Here is an 18,817-nt window from a genome sequence, read left to right on the forward strand (position 1 = left end):
ATATGCCTTAACTGGCCTCGTATTTCCTACGACACTGTCCAGAAGGGGTTATATATGTCCATTTTACAGATGAAGTAACAGAAAAAAAATGGTATTCACTAGGTTTCCGAGCAAATAGTTGAGATGCAGCTCAAACCAAGATATATTTGACTCTAAAGCAATTATTTTTTTTTTTCCACTATGAGGCATAGTTTCCATTTTCTCAAGATTTCTCTTCTGAATTAATAATTCTACATGAAAAAGAAAGTAAAGGGCAAGATGCAAGGGGTCAAATTTGCCATATGTGCTCTCCTCAGCCTCTCTTTGCAAAAGGCTGCCACGCTCACCTGTTTACCTGGTCACCTGGTCACCTGCTCATCTGCTCTCAGCTCTTGAAAACAGTTTGTGGCACTTAACAGGTGTATTTGTTTCCTGGTGTTGCTGTAACAAATTACCACAAACCGGATGGCCTAAGACAGCAGATATTTATTCTCTTATCAAAATCTACAATGAAGGTTTGGCAATTTCGCACTCTCTCTGAAGGGTCCTGGGTGGGTCTCTTCCTTGTCTCTTTCTGGCGGCTCCTGTCAGTCCTTGGTGTCCCCAGCTTCCGGCTCATCATCCCAGTCTCCGCTTCCCCGTCACATGGTACTTTCCCTGTGTGCCTGTGTCTCTCCTCTTCAGGACACTGGTCGTTTGATTTAGGGCACATGCCAATCCAGGATGACCACATTTTAACTAATTACATCTGCAACGACCCTACCCCCAAATCAGATTTGTGGTTCCAGGTGGACATAAATTTTGGGGTGGTGACTTATTCAAACCCCTGCAGTGTAATAAATAAGTGTAATGAACTCTTGCTGAGTGAGACACTGAATGAATTTCCTGTAATCTGCATGTCCTGAGCTCCTCATCCAAAGACACGATGGTCCATGGAATGCCGGCTGTGGCCATTTGATTGAAGCAATGAACCTGATTTGTCCAGACTTGACTGTATCCACACCTGTGAGCCTGGCATCGTCTATGGAGCTTGCTCTGGACAGTGAAACATTTGCAGACACAATGCACCAACTTGGACATGCTCGTGTGTTAGGACTGGTTTGCTGTCCTCATCTGAGCCTCCAGAAGACACGTCTCCCGGGGGATGAGCGGCCATGTGGGCCTTGAATGGTTATTCTAGTTTATTAAGAATATTTACACACACACACGTCTATGCCTATTTCTATATCCTGCTGACTTATAAATTAACCTTCTTTTAATTTTACTGAAGTCCTCCAAGTAGAGACATAGAATTAATGGTACATGACCCATTTAAATTTTAATTATTCTGATTCTTAAATGCATTGCACACAATTTCTAAGATGGGGGATTTTCACAGAATTACCATTTTGAGATTCATTCACTGTGAATAATTCTGAAACGCATCCACTTTCTTGCCCCAGGGATTGTCGTACACAAAAGAGAACATTTACCCTGCTGTCGTCAGGTGACATGTAATTCTGTAAACACGTGCATTTGCTCAGTTACAGAAGGGAGCATTCTTGATTCCTCTTTTACTAATCTCAAGAATAATCACTTCTTATAAAAACCACATTATACAATGAATAGAAAATAGAATTCAAATTTCATCACGTGGAAATTTCAGCATATCCTTTAGGTACTAACATTTCCCTAAAAGACAACACAGTCCTAGCAGATAAAAAATGGTGTCTGCAAAAGTCTAACATAGCTGATAACGTTAACAAGATGCGTCAAGTTAGTAAGGTATTTGCAGCGAGCACAATTTTTGGTGAAAGGAATTTTTGGAGGTTTAGTCCTTTTCTGGAAATTTTTTTAGAGACAAAGCCAAGATGCTTCATTGAAGCATGAACACTGCTTAGGTCTCCATGGATGCCTTCTTTTTTACTGTAACCAGAGATCAGCTCCATCAAATTGCTAGAATGAAAAAATGACAGAGAAAACGTACATTCATTGCCATGAAATTTTTCTCAGGGAGAAAAGTTGACTCATGGAATCAAAAGAGGCGTCCAGACTTTCTGACAAGATTAGAATACAAAAAAGTCACGTGCCCACCTCTGGGGAGGCCCAGCGGCAGGCACACTGCCCTTGGGGAGCGTTCAGTTTGGGGATTGCCCTGCCAAAGGGCAGCTTCACTGGAGCTGCTCTGCCCTGGCTGCTCTTTGTTAGAGGGCCTTGAAAACTCCCCTTATTGAGTAAGAAATGTTTGGAGCAGGCATTCAATCTATTTATCTCTTATTGCAACTAATGGCTTATCTACATACATAGGAGTTTGTCTAAGAAAGGTGTTTTCACATAGTTTTACCATAAAAATTATTTCTTCATAATGAGATCCACAGAAAGTTATTTTTCTCTTTATCAATCTTGTTCACACTTTTATACGAAAGGGGCAGTAAAGAACATCTTGTGTTTTGTTTGTGCTGTGTTTTGATCAGCTTAGTGCTGCCTGAATATTTGATGCTCTAAGTGCTTGTGGCTGGTACCATTGTGGGGTTGGGATGTGGTTCTTTGTGATTTCAACAATCCCACCTGTTCAAGATAAAACTCCTGTTTTTCCTGGCGTTTTGGCTGGGGAGGAAGATGAGTCCAAACCTTGGAAAATGCTTACTTTGTAGCCTCTTCCTGAATTCTAAACCACTGGCATGGGGCCTTTGCACACCATCTTTCTGCAACCGGGGTCCCTGTGACACAGAGGAGGCTGGATTCTGGTTAAAAGATGAAGAAATGGACACTGCAGGCAGGCAGTCGACTGGTCCAGTGTGATAGAACCAGAAACACGTGGACAAGCATCGAAATAGTGGTTGCTACAGGCAGCACTGAAGGCAGAGTAAGCATCCGATATCCAAGAGAAACTCAGCCCCTTACCAGGTTGTATAATGCTTTTATAAAAACATGTTTAGAGAGGCGCTTCAAGATGGCGGAAGAGTAAAACGTGGAGATCACCTTCCTCTCCACAAATACATCAGAAATATATCTACACGTGGAACAACTCCTACAGAACACCTACTGAACACTGGCAGAAGACCTCAAACCTCCCAAAAGTCAAGAAACTCCTCACGTAACTGGGTAGGGCAAAAGAAAAAAGGAAAAACAGAGACAAAAGAATAGGGATGGGACCCGCAACAGTGGGAGGGAGCTGTGAAGGAGGAAAGGTTTCCAGACACTAGGAAGCCCCTTCGCGGGCAGAGATTGCAGGTGGCGGAGCGGGGAAGCATCGCAGCCACGGAGGAGAGCGCAGCCACAGGGGTGCGGAGGAAAAAGTGGAGAGATTCCTGCACAGAGGATCAGTGCCGACCAGCACTCACCAGCCCGAGAGGCTTGTCTGCTCACCCGCCGGGGCGGGCGGGGGCTGGGAGCTGAGGCTCGGGCTTCTGAGGTTGGATCCCAGGGAGAAGACTGGGGTTGGCGGCTTGAACACAGTCTGAAGGGGCTAGTGCACCACGGCTAGCTGGGAGGGAGTCCGGGAAAAAGTCTGGAACTGCCGAAGAGGCAAGAGACTTTTTCTTGCCTCTTTGTTTCCTGGTGCGCGAGGAGAGGGAATTCAGAGCGCCGCTTAAAGGAGCTCCAGAGACGGGCACGAGCCACAGCTATCAGCGTGGACCCCAGACACCAGCAATGAGACACTAAGGCTGCTGCTGCAACCACCAAGAAGCCTGTGTGCGAGCACAGGTCACTCTCCACACCTCCCCTCCAGGGAGCCTGTGCAGCCCGCCACTGCTAGGGTCCCGTGATCCAGGGACAACTTCCCCGGGAGAACGCACGGCACGCCTCAGGCTGTTGCAAGGTCATGCTGGCCTTTGCCGCCACAGGCTTGCCCCGCCTCCGTGCCCCTCCCTCCGCCCGGCCTGAGTGAGCCAGAGCCCCCAAATCAGCTGCTCCTTTAACCCTGTCCTGTCTGAGAGAAGAACAGATGCCCTCAGGCCATCTACACACAGAGGCGGGTCCAAATCCAAAGCTGGACCCCGGGAGCTGTGCGAAAAAGAAGAGAAAGGGAAATTTCTCCCAGCAGCCTCAGGAGCAGTGGATTAAGTATCCACAATCAACTTGATGTACCCTGCATCTGTGGAATACCTGAATAGACAACAAATCATCCCAAACTGAGGAGGTGGACTTTGAGAGCAACGATGTATATATATTTATCCCTTTTTCTCTTTTTGTGAGTGTGTATGTGTATACCTCTGTGTGTGATTTTGTCGTATATCTTTGCTTTTACCATTTGTCCTAGGGTTCTGTCTGTCCTTTTTTTTAAAAAATTACTTAAAGAATTATTTTTCTCAGTAATTATTTTTTATTTTAATAACTTTATTTTATTTAATCTTCTTTCTTTCTTTCTTTCTTTCTTTCTTTCTTTCTTTCTTTCTTTCTTTTATTTCTCCCTTTTATTCTGAGCCATGGGGAGGACAGGCTCTTCGTGCTCCAGCCAGGCATCAGGGCTGTGCCACTGAGGTGGGAGAGCCAAGTTCAGGACACTGGTCCACAAGAGACCTTCCAGCTCCATGTAATATCAAACGGTGAAAACCTCCCAGAGATCTCCATCTCAATGCCAAGACCCAGCTCCACTTAACGACCAGCAAGCAGCACTGCAGGACACCCTATGCCAAATAACTAGCAAGACAGGAACACAACCCCATCCATTAGCACAGAGGCTGCCTAAAATCATAATAAGGCCACAGACACCCCAAAACACACCACCGGACGTGGACCTGACCACCAGAAAGACAAGATGCAGCCTCATCCACCAGAACACCGGTACTAGTCACCTCCACCAGGAAGCCTATACAACCCACTGAGCCAACCTTAGCCACTGGGGACAGACACCAAAACCAAAGGAAACTACAAACCTGCAGCCTGCAAAAAGGAGACCCCAAACACAGTAAGTTAAGCAAAATGAGAAGACAAGAAATACACAGCAGATGAAGGAGCAAAGCAAAAACTCCCCAGACCTAACAAATGAAGAGGAAATAGGCAGTCTACCTGAAAAAGAATTCAGAATAATGATAGTAAAGATGATTCAAACTCTTCAAAATAGAATGGAGAAAATACAAGAAAGATTTAACAAGGACCTAGAAGACTTAAAAAGAGCAAACAAACAGTGATGAACAACAAAATAAATGAAATTTAAAATCCTCTAGAAGGGATCAATAGCAGAATAACTGAGGCAGAAGAACGGATAAGTGACCTGAAAGATAAAATAGTGGAAATAACTACTGCAGAGCAGAATAAAGGAAAAAGAATGAAAAGAATTGAGGACAGTCTCAGAGAGCTCTGGGACAACATTAAATGCACCAACATTCGAATTATAGGAGTCCCAGAAGAAGAAGAGGAAAAGAAAGGGAGTGAGAAAATATTTGAAGAGATTATAGTTGAAAACTCCCCTAATATGGGAAAGGAAATAGTTAATCAAGTCCAGGAAACACAGAGAGTCCCACATAAGATAAATCCAAGGAGAAACATTCCAAGAAACATATTAAACAAACTATCAAATATTAAACACAAAGAACAAATATTAAAAGCAGTAAGGGAAAAACAACAAATAACACATAAGGGAATCCCCATAAGGTTAACAGCTGATCTTTCAGCAGAAACTTTGCAAGCCAGAAGGGAGTGGCAGGATATACTTAAAGTGATGAAGAAGAAAAACCTACAACCAAGATTACTCTATCCAGCAAGGATCTCATTCAGATTTTACAGAGAATTTAAAAGCTTTACAGACAAGTAAAAGCTAAGAGACTTCAACACCACCAAACCAGCTTTACAACAAATGCTAAAGGAACCTCTCTAGGCAGGAAACACAAGAGAAGGAAAAGACCTACAATAATAAACCCAAAACAATTAAGAAAATGGTAATAGGAACATACATATCAATAATTACCTTAAATGTAAATGAATTAAATGCTCCAACCAAAAGACAGACTGGATGAATGGATACAAAAGCAAGACCCATATATATGCTCTCTACAAGAGAACCACTTCATACCTAGGGACACATACAGACTGAAAGTGAGGGTATGGAAAAAGATATTCCATGCAAATGAAAATCAAAAGAAAGCTGGAGTAGCAATTTTCATATCAGAGAAAATAGACTTTAAAACAAAGACTATTACAAGAGACAAAGAAGGACACTACATTATGATCAAGGGATCAATCCAAGAAGAAGATATAACAATTGTAAATATTTAGGCACCCAACATAGGAGCACCTCAATACATAAGGCAAATACTAACAACCATAAAAGGGGAAATCGAAAGTAACACAATCATAGTAGGGGACTTTTAACACCCCACTTTCACCAATAGACAGATCATCCAAAGTGAAAATAAATAAGGAAACACAAGCTTTAAGTGATACATTAAACAAGATGGACTTAATTGATATTTATAGGACATTCCATCCAAAAACAACAGAATACACATTCTTCTCAAGTGCTCATGGAACATTCTCCAGGATAGATCATATCTTGGGTCACAAATCAAGCCTTGCTAAATTTAAGAAAATTGAAATCATATCAAGTATCTTTTCTGACCACAACACTATGAGACTAGATATCAATTACAGGAAAAAATCTGTAAGAAATAAAAACACATGGAGGCTAAACAACACACTACTTAATAACCAAGAGATCACTGAAGAAATCAAAGAGGAAATCAAAAAATACCTAGAAACAAATGACAATGAAAACACAACGACCCAAAACCTATGCGACGCAGCAAAGCAGTTCTAAGAGGGAAGTTTATAGCAATACAATCCTAGCTTAAGAAACAAGCAACATCTCAACTAAACAACCTAACCTTACACCTAAAGCAATTAGAGAAAGAAGAACAAATAAACCCTCAAAGTTAGCAGAAGAAAGAAATCATAAAGATCAGGTCAGAAATAAATGAAAAAGAAATGAAGGAAACAATAGCAAAGATCAATAAAACTAAAAGCTGGTTCTTTGAGAAGATAAACAAAATTGATAAACCTTTAGCGAGATTTATCAAAAAAAAAGGGAGAATACAAATCAATAGAATTAGAAATGAAAAAGAAGAAGTAACAACTGACACTGCAGAAATACAAAGGATCATGAGAGATTACTACAAGCAACTGTATGCCAATAAAATGGACAAACTGGAAGAAATGGACAAATTCTTAGAAATGCACAACTTTCCAAGAATGAATCAGGAAGAAATAGAAAATATGAACAGACCAATCACAAGCACTGAAATTGAAACTGTGATTAAAAATCTTCCAACAAACAAAAGCACAGGACCAGATGGCTTCACAGGCGAATTCTATCAAACATTAGAGAAGAGCTAACACCTATCCTTCTCAAACTCTTCCAAAATATAGCAGAGGGAGGAACACTCCCAAACTCATTCTATGAGGCCAACGTCACTCTGACACGAAAACCAGACAAATATGTCACAAAGAAAGAAAACTACAGGCCAATATCATTGATGAACATAGATGCAAAAATCCTTAAAAAATACTATCAAACCGAATCCAACAGCACATTCAAAGGATCATACAGTATGATCAAAAGGGGTTTATCCCAGGAATGCAAGGATTCTTCAATATACGCAAATCAATCAACGTAATACACCATATTAACAAATTGAAGGAGAAAAACAATATGATCATCTCAATAGATGCAGAAAAGTTTTTTTGACAAAATTCAACACGCATTTATGATAAAAACCCTCCTGCAAGTAGGCATAGAGGGAACTTTTCTCAACATAATAAAGGCCATATATGACAAACCCACAGCCAACATCATCCTCAATGGTGACAAACTGAAACCATTTCCACCAAGATCAGGAACAAGACAAGGTTGCCCACTTTCACCACTATTATTCAACATGATTTTGGAAGTTTTAGCCACAGCGATCAGAGAAGAAAAAGGAATAAAAGAAATCCAAATTGGAAAAGAAGAAATAAAGCTGTCACTGTTCGCAGATGGCATGATACTATACATAGAGAATCCTAAAGATGCTACCAGAAAACTACTAGAGCTAATCAATGAATTTGGTAAAGTAGCAGGATACAAAACTAACGAACAGAAATCTCTTGCATTCAAATACACTAATGATGAAAAATCTGAAAGTGAAATTAAGAAAACACCCCCATTTACCATTGCAACAAAAAGAATAAAATATCGAGGAATAAACCTACCTAAGGAGACAAAAGAACTCTATGCAGAAAATTATGACACTGATGAAAGAAATTAAAGATGATACAAATAGATGGAGAGATATACCATGTTCTTGGATTGGAGGAATCAACATTGTGAAAATGACTCTACTACCCAAAGCCATCTAGAGATTTAATGCAATCCCTATCAAACTACCACTGGCATTTTCCAAACAACTAGAAGAAACAATTTCACACTTTGTATGGAAACACTAAAGATCCCGAATAGCCAAAGCAATCTTGAGAAAGAAAAATGGAGCTGGAGGAATCAGGTTCCTGGACTTCAGACTATACTACAAAGCTACAGTAATCAGGACAGTATGGTACTGGCACAAAAACAGAATTATAGATCAATGGAACAGGATAGAAAGCCCAGAGATAAATCCATGCACATATGGTCACCTTATCTTTGATAAAGGAGGCAAGCATATACAGTGGAGAAGAGACAGTCTCTTCAATAAGTGGTGCTGGGAAAACTGGACAGCTACATGTGAAAGAATGAAATTAGAGCACTCCCTAACACTATACAACAAAAAGAAACTCAAAATGGATTAAAGACCTAAATGTAAGGCCAGACACTATAAAACTCTTAGAGGAAAACATAGGCAGAACACTCTATGACATAAATCACAGCAAGATCCTTTTTGACCCTCCTCCTAGAGAAATGGAAATAAAAATAAAAATAAACAAATGGGATCTAATGAAACTTAAAAGCTTTTGCACAGCAAAGGAAACCATAAAAAAGATTAAAAGACAACCTCAGAATGGGAGAAAATATTTGCAAATGAAGAAACTGACAAAGGATTAATCTCCAAAACATACAAGCAACTCATGCCACTCAATATCAAAAACACAAACAACCCAATCCAAAAATGGGCAGAAGACCTAAAGAGACATTTCTCCAAGGAAGACATACAGATTGCCAACAAACACATGAAAGAATGCTCAACGTCATTAATCATTAGAGAAATGCAAATCAAAACTATAATGAGATATCATCTCACACCAGTCAGAATGTCCATCATCAAAAAATCTATAAACAATAAATGCTGGAGAGGGTGTGGAGAAAAGGCAACCCTCTTGCACTGTTGGTGGGAAGGTAAATTGATACAGCCACTATGGAGAACAGTATGGAGGTTCCTTAAAAAGCTAAAAATAGAGCTACCTTAAGACCCAGCAATCCCACTACTGGGCATATACTCTGAGAAAACCATAATTCAAAAAGAGTCATGTACCAAGATGTTCATTGCAGCTGTATTTACAATAGCAAGGACATGGAAGCAACCTAAGTGTGCATCAACAGATGAATGGATAAAGAAGATGTGGCACATATATATAATGGAATATTACTCAGCCATAAAAAGGAATGAAACTGAGTTTTTCTGGGGGGAGTGGATGGGCCTAGAGAATGTCATACTGAGTGAAGTAAGTCAGAAAGAGAAAGAGAAATACCATATGCTAACACATATATATGGAATCTAAAAAAAAAAAAGAAAAAAAAATGGTCAGAAGCTCCTAGGGGCAAGACGGGAATAAAGATACAGACCTACTAGAGAATGGACTTGAGGATACAGGGAGTGGGAAGGGTAAGCTGGGATAAAGTGAGAGAGTGGCATGAACATATATACACTACCACACATAAAATAGATAGCTAGTAAGAAGCAGCTGCATAGCACAGGGAGATCAGCTCCGTGCTTTGTGACCACCTAGAGTGGTGGGATAGGGAGGGTGGGAGGGAGGGAGATTCAAGAGGGAAGAGATTTGGGTACATATGTATATGTATAACTGATTCACTTTGTTATAAAGCAGAAACTAACACACCATTGTAAAGCAATTATACTCCAATAAAGATGTTAAAAAAAAAAAAACATGTTTATATCAGGGTGCAAATGGTGAGATACGGATGTCTGCATGAGAAAAATTTCCTTCCTCTGGGAAAAGAATGATCACAAAATGTTGTAAAACAGTATTTTATCATGTTGCAATCGTCTTGTGAACATTTGCTATGAGGCAGCTGTGAAGGGTGCTGTTACATGCCATAGTGTATTTTATGTCCATGTTACACTGGCCCTGCTGGACAGACACAAATACACTCATTTTTATGGTGAGAAAACTGAGTCTCAGGAAGGAAGAGTTTCAAAGATCTCACTTTAAAAAAGAATAGATACATTTATATGTATAACAATCACTGTGTTGTACACCTGAAACTAACACAACATTGTTAATCAACTATACTCCAATATATGGTAGAAATTTTAAAGAAAGGAGGAAAAAAAAGAATACATGGACTCTCATTGTGGAATCAATTATGGAAGTGAAAAGTGTTATCATAGTCTTATATATCCAGTACAGACCTGTGGAGATTGGGACAAGAAGGCACTAGAATATTTCAGAGTTTTATATTAGGTGACGTTTTGCTTTCAAGTCAATAAACAAAGAAGAATTGAAACACCAAAACAAAACAAAAACCAAAACAAAGTTCAGACCCCTGGGGGCATACAGCCTAAATTTGGACATGTCAGTGGGTCTCCTCATTTCATTCTCTGTGCTATTTTGCTTTACACTTAGACATATATCTTGGTGTCCTTTTCATGTTTAATATTTACTATTAAATTGTGTTTTTTTCCTTTATTTTCCAATGTTATAATAGATGGAAGCCAGTAAACCATGACCAAACACTGAGCTTCAGCGAGGTTGGCAAATTGCTGAAGGTCACACAGGGAAAGATAGAATTTGATACGAGTTCTCTATGACCACGAACCTCATCAGGCATATCATGATGTGTCCAAGGCAGCAGGGTCTGCAACGAAATTACGTCCATAGTTTAGGAATATTGGATCCTCTGGGGAGGTTATCTTTGTACAGCTTAATTTTGTTGTTTTGCTTTCTCCTTTAGGTGGTGGATTTAGGGGAGAAAGAACAGAAGGACTCAGAGGCAATGAAGTTTTGACATTTTTGAACAGCAACTTTCCTCACTTGGGGTCTTCAGTAAATTACTTAAGCTCTCTAACCTCAAGTCCCCCCTCCTGCACCTGGCAACCTCCTTTAGAGTAAGAGCAGTTGCCAGATGACTTTGAAGAAGTGTAACATTCCATGATAATACATTCTGCTTCAGGAGGTTGTACTAATGTTTAATGAAAATCAAACGAAATGATCATTGTGGATCCTTCTGCAATCTGATAAAATGGAGAAAATGGCAAAAAATAATATTCTCAGAAAAAAGATTTTTATGATAAAGTAAATGTACCACATTCGTATATAGTTATCAGTCTATTTTGGGTTTTTCCCTATTGCATGCTTATATTTCTTTTCTACTAATTAAAAAAAAAATAAGAATGTCAAGCATCACACATTCATATAACCTGTGTAAATCAGGGTAAAAAAACCCCAGAACGATCATGAAAACATTAAAAAGAACAGATCATGACATTTTGTTGAAAAAAACACAATGCATTATTTCCTATTCTAAAAATATAAGAGCATCTGATGAACATCAGCACGTGCCATCAGAACGATTATGCCAGCTTTGTGGGTTGGCTCCTTTTGTTCTTCACACCATCTTGGAAATCACAAGAGCAGATGTGCGTTTGGAAGCCAACATTGCCATCCATTACTTGCCTGTGTCCTCACGCATTCTAGGTGTCTTCTAGGTGTACCTCAGCACCACAAAGATACTCGTCTGACTTTGAATTTCTAAAGGTAACCGATTAAACGTAATAGGAAGGTGTTTTATAAGAACATATTTTCCTGAGGTCTAAAAGGCATCCCTATAAGCATCTTATGACAACGCACTTTAATCACCTGTTCAGGTGTCTACCCTGAATGTATTCAGCTCATCAAAGAGAATATGGATTTGTACAAAGTCTCTCCAAATTACACATAAGCAAAAAAGCCATTCAAAATACCTACGTTTCAGCTTTTTAAATAAAATTCATACTCAAGGATAGCGTGATAAAAATGGCTGCATTTAATACATTTCTAGTCTGTTTGTAAACCAATCCAGATCTATCATGATCTACTGAGCATCTGTCTTGAATCAGACTCAATGTTTCCTAGGTCAAAAATGTTCTGAAAATGGCATCTATTCATGCAACAAATAACGCACTGGGCTCCTGTGAAGTCACGGTCAGAGCAGTGATTAGGAAGGTGGTGTGTCTGCATCGAAAGTACATGAATCCAGGACCCAACCTTGTGTGGGGGGATGCGCCACACAAGCACGTTGTGTATCTGCTTCACTACAGCACACACAGCCTTGCGTTTTAATTTTCTGATTATACCTTGGTTGTGAGTGACAAGGAGATTGGGTGTTTCATTTCTCTTGTTTTTATCAGTGTGTCTGATGCATGTTTTTTATCAGGTGGTCAGTATATCTTCTTTTTTTTTTTAATTTTATTTATTTATTTATTTAGTTTTGGCTGTGTTGGGTCTTCGTTTCTGTGCGAGGGCTTTCTCTAGTTGTGGCAAGCGGGGGCCACTCTTCATCGCGGTGTGTGGGCCTCTCACTATCGCGGCCTCTCTTGTTGTGGAGCACAGGCTTCAGACGCGCAGGCTCAGTAGTTGTGGCTCACGGGCCTAGTTGCTCCACGGCATGTGGGATCTTCCCAGACCAGGGCTCGAACCCGTGTCCCCTGCATTGACAGGCAGATTCTCAACCACTGCGCCACCAGGGAAGCCCAGCATATTTTCTTAAAGAGAAGTTAACTGTAGATTATACAACAAACTTGAAAATCAAGTGTCCTGTAAGCTAGTGGGCTGAGATAGATAAACAATTTAGCCTAGATTTTTTCGCTTTCTCCAGAATGGTTTTTAATCTCAATAGCAGTGTTTTTCATAGTAATGTAGAGAAAACTGTGACCTAACACTTAGTTCATGTGTCAGTGGCCAAGGGTTAGAGATTCCCTTCCCAGGTAAACAAACCTCAGGAAATCATTATTGAGGGTCTGCTTTAAACTTCCCAGGGTAACTGAGATCTTGCCACATTTGGACAAATAGCAATAAAGAAAATTGTCTATAAAACTGCTATAGGTTTCTGTTTGTCTTTTAGCAAATAAGGAGAAGAGTGAAATTCACATAGGTTGGGATCTGTAAACTTACTTAAGGAAATTACTTAAGAAATCCTCTCAAACACATGCTGATTAGAAATGCTGCTTGGAGAGAAGGATACACAAAAAGGATGTTATGATGGGGAGCGGCTCCTCTGTGGCAGGAAACCCACACGTGGTCTAGGTGAGAGCTCTCCCCAAAGCAGACCCTGAGACAAGCAACCCTGAGGCAGGGGTTTGGGTGAGAGGAGCTGATTTGTCTGGGGTTCATCAATATTATGACGGATAGAGCAAAGATTCAAACCGAACTCTGCAGAAATCAGGACTTTGGTTTCCCAATCTATTTACTATATCTGTTATACAGAGATGAGGAGAAGGGAAGGCTATAATCCTTTATCAAAGCACAACTACATTAAAAAATGCTTAACCCAAAGCCTAAAACATGGAAGGAAAGCTCTATTCCAATATTGTAGCACAATGATGGGACCAAAATCCAATGAGTGGTGTCTTTATAAGACAGCTATTAATTAATTTCACTCATAATATTTGTGAGAAGAGGAATTTTATTTAGATATGAACAGATCTTTGGGAAGGAAAACAAATGAGAGAACCCTAATTAGAAGAATTTGAGTTTTGTATAAACTCAAAAGTGATTTTTTAAAATCCATTTGTTAGAGAACACACCTGGGGTTGCCAAGGGTGATGGGGGATGGGGGAGGGATGGACTGGGAGTTTGGGATTAGCAGATGCAAACTAGTATATATAGGATGGATAAACAACAAGGTCCTACTGTATAGCACAGGGAACTATACTCAACATCCTGGGATAAACAATAATGGAAAAGGATATAAAAAAGAATGTATATACGTATAACTGAATCAGTTTGCTGTACAGCAGAAATTAACACAGCTTTGTAAATCAACTATATTTCAATAAAAAATAAATTTAAAAAATGCATGTGTTAATTCATCATATGGCGTTGAAAGTATCTTCTTCACTTTCTTTGCTTATTTTTTGAAGATATCCAGGGCTCTTTAAAAGAGGTATCCTTCTGATCCTTCCCAAGTAATTATTTGAAATTTGATGGTAGCAGTAAATGTATCTTTACCTTCCTTGTGAGTCCCTGTTATAGTTCCTTGTCACTATGATAATTCATATAAAGAGGCGCCTTTCTTAAGCTGTTTGGTTTTTTCCTCATTAAGTTATCGTACCTCCTGCAAAATCAAGGTGATGTTAGCAGCGACCAAGGCATAGCTACTGGGAAATATTGATGCCCAGACCCAGAAGCGAAATTGCTGTGCAGGTGTGATGGGGTGAGACAGTTTACCTTAATAAATGGCCACTTTGTCTTTTCCTAGCAGCTGTCAAAACAATACACCTTAGAGGGGGTAATATCTCTCTTCACTAGAACTTTTTATTGCTTGTAATTTAAAGCCACAGTAATTGAGATGTTGAGTGGAGAACTGGTGACAGAAAGGTGAGAGCTTGGGGGAGGAAGTTTGGACCCCAGATGCTAATAACACATGATCACAGCTTGAGGAACTGGTGTGTCCTGTTACTCATGATGGGGGGTAAAAAAAAAAGTCATCTTTTTTATAGACTAGAGTCGCAACCTTGGATACTGCAGGGGCAGGGCCAGACAAATTACAATGAAGACACTGGGACTGTATTTGCTGAGAATGTTGCATTGTTTTGGGAACAGTGAAACCCATGCACTTGGTTTATGTTGGCAGTGAGACTTTCTGAATAATATTTGAGAAGATCCTCCCCCTTCTCTGGCTCCTGAGAAGCCAGACCTCTGTTTGAAATATAGCACATGTATGAGAAATTATGGTATTTATTTTATGGCGAATCTTTCCTTTGAATGAAACTTAATTTCCTGCTTTCGTTCCTTCATCTTTTAATTTTTTTTTGATACTGTGTGTACTCCTTGTCTAAAATTCTTCATAGATTTATTTAGGGTTTTTCTTTTTTCCTATAAACTGTCAAAGAGGGATTTAGTAAATATTTTGGTTCAGAATGATTGATTTTGAAATCGTGAAGATACAGTTGCAAACTTCATCGGAGATGAAGCTCTCCGATGCTGAGATCCATTTCAGACAAGGGTGAGAGAATGCTCTGAAGGTGTGGTGAACCGTGGCTATTTGCCAGCCTTGCAGCCTTCTTCTCTAGTGTCTCTGAAAGCTGGACCATAAGAATGGCCAGTTTGGCTCAGTTAGAAGCCTTGTACCAGTCTTCTTGCGATAGCCAGTTTGTGGGAGGTGCAGAGGACTGTTTTCTCATACATCAGTTTTGTTGTGAGGTAAGGAAGGATGAGCAAATTGAAAAGGAAAACACTTACATCAGTTACCTGGACAAGTTCTTTAGCAGGAAAGAGGGTACTGAAATGCTAGAAACTGAGTGGGTAGAGGATGGGAAGCTTGGTGAGAGAGGAAATGAGGAAGGATTTCTAAACAACAGTGGGGAGTTCCTCTTTAACAAGCAGCTTGAATCCATAAGCATCCCACAGTTTCACAGTCCGGTTGAGTCACCACTTAAGTCAATACAGATCACACTAACACCTTCTGCTATGAAATCTTCCCCTCAGATTCCTCCTAAAACATACAACAACATTCTGAAACATCTGAACTAAAACACACAGCAGACATTTCTTTTTGTATTCTTCATGAAATGTGTTTTGTCTTTTTTATTACTAGTGTTTAAGTCATTTTTTTACTTGAATCAGATAGTGTCATTTAGAAAGGATTTTTTCTTGGTTTTTAAAATCCAGACTTTTTTTCTACATGTGAGATGGTTTTCATTTTAACTGGCATGTCGTTTACACACAAAAATAAAGAATAGAGCAAAATAATGCAATGCAGGAAAAGACAAAAGAAATGCACTAAGAGAAGTAAAAAATATTCTCTCATAGAACAATGATCTGTTTTACAGGAAACAAAAATCTTGCCTTGAAATTTACACAGTGAGACTGTACATAATTGCATAAAAATATTTATTTTTTTCCTAAAACATTTTTCATTCATGAGTATTTTCAAGTTTTTCATACTGTACACATTTCTTAAAAACACGTGATACCATGGAGTTTTCTGCCTATGTTTTCCTCTTAGAGTTTTATAGTGTCTGGCCTTACATTTAGGTTTTTAATCCATTTTGAGTTTATTTTTGTGTATGGTGTTAGGGAGTGTTCTAATTTCAATCTTTTACATGTAGCTGTCCGGTTTTAACAGCACCAATTATTGAAGAGGCTGTCTTTTCTCCATTGTATATTCTGGTCTCCTTTATCAAAAATAAGGTGACCATATGTGCATGAGTTTATCTCTGGGCTTTCTATCCTGTTCCATTGATCTATAATTCTGTTTTTGTGCCAGTACCATACTGTCCTGATTACTGTAGCTTTGTAGTATAGTCTGAAGTCCAGGAGCCTGATTCCTCCAGCTCCGTTTTTCTTTCTCAAGATTGCTTTGACTATTCAGGGTCTTTAGTGTTTCCATACAAACTGAAATTTTTTGTTCTAGTTTGGAAAATGCCAGTGGTAGTTTGATAAGGATTGCACTGAATCTGTTGATTGCTTTGAGTAATATAGTCATTTTCACAATGTTGATTCTTCCAATCTAAGAACATGGTGTATCTCTCCATCTGTTTGTATCATCTTTAATTTCTTTTGTCAGTGTCTTATAGTTTTCTTTTTTTTTAAATCAGACTTGAATTATATTTTATTTTATTATTTATTTTTTTAACATCTTTATTAGAGTATAATTGCTTTACAATGGTGTGTCAGTTTCTGCTTTATAATAAAATGAATCAGTTATACATATACATATGTCCCCATATCTCTTCCTTCTTGCATCTCCCTCCCTCCCACCCTCCCTATCCCACCCCTCTACGTGGCCAAAAAGCACTGAGGAGATCTCCCTGTGCTATGCAGCTGCGTCCCACTAGCTATATATTTCACGTTTGGTAGTGTATATATGTCCATGCCACTCTCTCACTTTGTCCCAGCTTACCCTTCCCACTCCCCGTATCCTCAAGTCCATTCTCTAGTAGGTCTGCATCTTTATTCCCGTCTTGCCCCTAGGTTCTTCTGACCATTTTCTTTTTTCTTTTTTTAAGATTCCATAAATATGTGTTAGCATACAGTATTTGTTTTTCTCTTTCTGACTTACTTCACTCTGTATGACAGTCTCTAGGTCCATCCACCTCACTACAAATAACTCAGTTTCGTTCCTTTTTATGGCTGAGTAATATTCCATTGTATATATGTGCCACATGTTCTTTATCCATTCATCTGTTGATGGACACTTAGGTTGTTTCCATGTCCTGTCTATTGTAAATAGAGCTGCAATGAATATTTTGGGACATGACTCTTTTTGAATTATGGTTTTCTCAGGGTATGTACCCAATAGTGGGATTGCTGGGTTGTATGGTAGCTCTATTTTTAGTTTTTTAAGGAACCTCCATACTGTTCTCCATAGTGGCTGTATCAATTTACATTCCCACCAACAGTGCAAGAGTGTTCCCTTTTCTCCACACCCTCTCCAGCATTTATTGTTTCTAGATTTTTTGATGATGGCCATTCTGACTGGTGTGAGATGATATCCTATTGTAGTTTTGATTTGCATTTCTCTAATGATTAATGATGTTGAGCATTCTTTCATGTGTTTGTTGGCAATCTGTATATCTTCTTTGGAGAAATGTCTATTTAGGTCCTCTGCCCATTTTTTGATTGGGTTGTTTGTGTTTTTGATATTGAGCTGCATGAGCTGCTTGTAAATCTTGGAGATTAATCCTTTGTCAGTTGCTTCATTTGTAAATATTTTCTCCCATTCTGAGGGTTGTTTTTTCATCTTGTTTATGGTTTCCTTTGCTGTGCAAAAGCTTTTAAGTTTCATTAGGTCCCATTTGTTTATTTTTGTTCTTATTTCCATTTCTCTAGGAGGAGGGTCAAAAAGGATCTTGCTGTGTTTTATGTCATAGAGTGTTCTGCCTGTGTTTTCCTCTAAGAGTTTGATAGTGTCTGGCCTTACATTTAGGTCTTTAAACCATTTTGAGTTTATTTTTGTGTATGGTGTTAAGGAGTGTTCTATTTTCATTCTTTTACATGTACCTGTCCCGTTTTCCCAGCACCACTTATTGAAAAGGCTGTCTTTTCTTAATTGTATATTCTTGCCTCCTTTATCAAAGATAAGGTGACCATATGTGTGTGGGTTTATCTCTGGGCTTTCTACCCTATTCCACTGATCTATATTTCTGTTTTTGTGTCAGTACCATACTGTCTTGATTACTGTAGCTTTGCAGTATAGTCTGAAGTCAGGGAACCTGATTCCTCCAGCTCCATTTTTCTTTCTCAAGATTGCTTTGGCTATTCGGGGTCTTTTGTAGTTTGTTTTGAATTTGTTTTCATACAAATTGTGAAAAATTTTTTTCTAGTTTTGTGAAAAATGCCATTGGTAGTTTGATAGGGATTGCATTGAACTTGTAGATTGCTTTGGGTAGTATGCTCATTTTCACAATGTTGATTCTTCCAATCCAAGAACATGGTATATCTCTGCATCTACTTGTGTCATCTTTAATTTCTTTCATCAGTGTCTTATAGTTTTCTGCATACAGGT

Source organism: Balaenoptera borealis, assembly GCF_965194805.1.
Source record: "Balaenoptera borealis genome assembly, chromosome: 7".
NCBI lineage: Eukaryota > Metazoa > Chordata > Mammalia > Artiodactyla > Balaenopteridae > Balaenoptera > Balaenoptera borealis.